Source organism: Apodemus sylvaticus, chromosome 7 (genome assembly GCF_947179515.1).
Source record: "Apodemus sylvaticus chromosome 7, mApoSyl1.1, whole genome shotgun sequence".
Lineage (NCBI taxonomy): Eukaryota > Metazoa > Chordata > Mammalia > Rodentia > Muridae > Apodemus > Apodemus sylvaticus.
In genome coordinates, this window is record NC_067478.1 from 95,682,695 (window position 1) to 95,687,182 (window position 4,488).

A 4,488-nucleotide genomic window follows, 5' to 3' on the forward strand; every position below is an offset into this window, starting at 1 on the left:
AGGATAGAGCCCAAATCACTGGGTTTAGCTTATCTTTGCTACTTTGTGGGTTCTTCATTCCTTATTCTCCAAGTTTCACTATTACTATTACTAGATAGGAGTGAAAGGAGAGAGGAGAGAGAGATATAGCGATCTCTGAATCTAATTTCTTCTTGTTTCTTTGAGCACAACTACTAACATACCACAATTTCCCCCACTACCCCCAGTGACCAACAACCATCTTCCTCCATCTCTTGGGGCCCTTCAATTTATATACCCTGAAAAGTTCCCAGAATTCCAAACACTGCACAATCACAGAAACTATCTGAGGCCAGCATAACCATGCCTCTCTTAGAGCACCAGACAAATCATAGTCAACTGTTGTGATTAGTTTGAAGCAGATATCTCCATATCTGAGATTAAAATGAAAACTCAGTCTTGGCAGTTTGTCTTCCCTGAACGCGGAGACTATGCGCAGTTAGAATGCTGTGTGGAAGCCGAAGCCGCACCTCCCGGGTGACTCCTCTGGCCAGCCAGACCCCTCCTATGAGGGCTGCTCCCAGAAGAGCAAGGGCAGCTCAGTCTCTGGTAGCAACTGCAGCCACCTGTAGCTGGCTTACCCTCTGCTGCCCCGGCAGCCAGGCCTGATGGCCCAGATGGCTTCCACTGCAGCGTGTGTGGCTGTGGGCTCTGCAGTAGGGCACATCCTAGGTCACACCATCACAGGGGGCTCCAGTGGAGGTGGTAGTGCTGAGTCTGCAAAGCCTGACATCACTTATCAGGAGAATCAGGGAGTCCCGCTGCAGAACCAGCAGTCTTTTGGACCTTGCTCTCTAGAGATCAAGCAGTTTCTGGAGTGTGCTCAGAACCAGAGTGATGCCAAGCCCTGTGAGGGCTTCAACGAGGTGCTGCGGCAGTGCAGGATTGCAAATGGTTTAATATAACCAAGAAATTCAAGCTGAAGAGATGTACAATTGGTTCTGTATAATCGATAGTACTAGTGTGGACCCTTATTTATAACAGCTCCATAACTTCGGAATGGTCATGAAAGAGATCTAACTATAGGTGTTTACTGAGGCTTGTAGTGTTGGTTACTGGGCAAGGGTTTGGCCTCCTTGAACTAACTGTATTGGGATTGTGAGTTTAAAAAAAAAAAAAGAAAGAAAACACAGTCTTAAATTCCTGTGGTTTTCTTTGTTTCTTTCTTTTTTCGTAACAGTTGGAAACTTTTATTTCAATAAATTGGAAAGTTCAGAACAAATGAAAGAATGAAGAACAATATTTCTCCAAGCACTAACCAAAACAATATAAAAGAACGTTTACAAATTCATCCTGTGGAGGTAATGTTATCTGATATTAAAGTGTGCATTTCTGTGTTTGTAAAGAAAACATAATTCCAGGATTTCCGCTTCAACCAGGCTTGCACAGCAAGTATGCAGAAGTGCTGAGCCCTTTCACAGACCCACATGTTTACCTGGAGTACCTCATGTCTGCTTGCTTTCCTCCCCAAGCATGCCTTATCGAATTCAGTGACTCAGATATGTCACAGGAAGACTGTGAGAACGCACTTCACAGGGCTGCCTTTTGTTTTGCTTCATTGCTCTTCTCACCGCCTGACATTGTATGTTTGTTTATTACCTGTGTGGTTTCATCTCCCTGCTCACTATTAGTCATGCCATTTGGCATGTAAGGAGTATCTGAAGGGATGAGTGTACACTGTATTACACTGCACTGTGGATTAGCTACATTGATGCCCCTGAGGGCGAAGGGCAATTTTATTTATTGATCGTGTGTCTTTGTTTTTCAGTGTTTTTGAGACAGGTTTGTTATATAGCTTGAGCTGTACTCCGACTCACTCTTCTCTTGGGCCAACCTTTCCAGTGCTGGGTTAGAGGCATCTGTTTGACTCTAGGAGGATATTTAAGAAATATAAATCCTCTATCATAAGAAGACAATGTGATGCCTAAGATGAGTAAATCAGAAAATGTGACATCATGTTACTCTTATGTGGAGAAAAATCCCAGAAGAGCAATCCGGGAAGGACTTGAAGGTTGGGTTTGAATGTTGGTACAGTGGATGGATCCTGGGGCAGACTGGTGATCTTAATAGGCACAACAGGCTCATGTAGGTATTACAGCCTCACCTGTAATACAGGGAAAGCTTACTGGAAGAGCTCTCATTTAAGTGCCTGTACACCTTGTATGACAGAGTCTTTTTCTTAGGGTACAAACAGACCACAACATCCAGATTCCTTTCTTCTTTGTTGGACATAGGGCCACACTTGCATGTTATTAATCTCAGCACTTGGGAAGAGGTCAGCCTCCTCTATATAGTGAATTCCAGAGGCCAGCCAAGTCAACATAGTAAGAACCTATTTCAAAAATTAATCTTCTCTGAGGGAAAGTTTAGTAATTTCAAAAAGACCATCAAGAAATGCCATAGTTAAGTATTCAGGGCTTCTGGGCTAGTTAATATCCACTTATCAGTGAATGCATTCCATGTGTATTCTTTTGTGATTGGGTTACCTCACTTAGGATGATATTTTCCAGTTCCAACCATTTGCTTAAAAAAATTATGAATTCATTGTTTTTAATTGCTGAATAGTACTCCATTGTATATATATATATATATACACCACATTTTCTGTATTCATTCCTCCACTGAGGGACATCTGGGTTCTTTCCAGCTTCTGGCTATTATAAATAAGGCTGCAGTGAACATAGTGGAGCTTGTGTCCTTATTGCATGCCGGGGAATCCTCTGGGCATATGCCCAGGAGAGGTATAGCTGGGTCTTCCAGAAGAGTCATGTCCAGTTTTCTGAGGAACCGTCAGACTGATTTCCAGAGTGGTTGTACCATCTTACACTCCCACCAGCAGTGGAGCAGTGTTCTTCTTTCCCTACATCCCCACCAACACCTGTTGTCTCCTGAGTTTTTAACCTTAGCCATTCTGACTGGTGTGAGGTGAAATCTCAGGGTTGTTTTGATTTGCATTTCCCTAATGACTAATGATGTTGAGCATTTCTTAAGGTGCTTCTCGGCCATCCGAAATTCTTCAGGTGAAAATTCTTTGTTTAGCTCTGTACCCCATTTTAAAATAGGGTTATTTGGTTCCTTGGGGTCTAACTTCTTGAGTTCTTTGTATATACTGGATATTAGCCCTCTATCAGATGTGGGGTTGGTGAAGATCTTTTCCCAATTTGTTGGTTGCCGTTTTGTCCTTTTGATAGTGTCCTTTGCCTTACAGAAACTTTGTAATTTTATGAGGTCCTATTTGTCAATTCTTGATCTTAGAGCATAAGCTATTGGTGTTCTATACAGGAACTTTTCCCCTGTGCCCATGTCCTTAAGGGTCTTCCCCAGTTTCTTTTCTATTAGTTTTAGTGTGTCTGGTTTTATGTGGAGGTCCTTGATCCACTTGGAGTTGAGCTTTGTACAAGGAGATAAGAATGGATCAATTCACATTCTTCTTCATGCTGACTTCCAGTTGGACCAGCAGCATTTGTTGAAAAGGCTATCCTTTTTTCCACTGGATGTTTTCAGCTCCTTTGTCAAAGATCAAGTGACCATAGGTGTGTGGATTCATTTCTGGGTCTTCAATTCCATTACATTGGTCCACTTATCTGTTGCTGTGCCAATACCATGCAGTTTTTAACACTGTTGCTCTGTAGTATTGCTTGAGGTCTGGGATATTGATTCCTCCAGAAGTTCTTTTACTGTTGAGAATAGTTTTAGCTATCCTGGGTTTTTTGTTATTCCAGATGAATTTGAGAATTGCTCTTTCTGTCTCTATGAAGAACTAAGTTGGGATTTTGATGGGGATTACATTGAATCTGTAGATTGCTTTTGGCAAGATGGCCATTTTAACTATATTAATCCTGCCAATCCACGAGCATGGAAGATTTTTCCATTTTCTGATTGGAAATCTTCTTTGATTTCCTTCTTCAGAGACCTGAAGTTCTTCTCATACAGATCTTTTATTTGTTTGCTTAGAGTCACACCAAGATACTTTATATTGTTTGTGGCTATTGTGATGGGTGTCATTTCCCTAACTTCTTTCTCAGCCTGCTTATCCTTTTAGTATAGGAAGGCAATTGATTTGCTTGAGTTGTTTTTATAACCAGATACTTTGCTGAAGTTGTTTATCAGCTGTAGGAGTTCTCTCGTGGAGTTGGGTAGTGTTTCTTCTGTTTCTATTTTGTGGAATAGTTTGAAGAGTATTGGTGTTAAGTCTTTTTTGAAGGTCTGATAGAATTCTGCACTAAAGCCATCTGGTCCCGTGCTGTTTTTGGTTGGGAGACTTTCTATGACCCCTTTATTTCTTTAGGGGCTATGGGACTGTTTAGATGATCTATTTGATCCTGATTTAATTTTGGTGTTTGATATCTGTCTAGGAAACTGTCCATTTCCTCCAGATTCTCCAGCTGTGTTGAGTATTGGCTTTTGTATTAGGATCTGATGATTTTTTTGAATTTCCTCAGTTTCTGTTGTTATATCTCCCTTTTCATT

The 4,488-nt window shown here is 41.4% G+C and overlaps 1 pseudogene; it reads left to right on the forward strand.

Annotated features, from left to right (window-relative positions):
- The first annotated feature begins 462 nt into the window (after window positions 1–462).
- On the forward strand, window positions 463–923 carry LOC127690227 (coiled-coil-helix-coiled-coil-helix domain-containing protein 2-like; annotated as a pseudogene).
- Window positions 924–4,488: the final 3,565 nt, after the last annotated feature.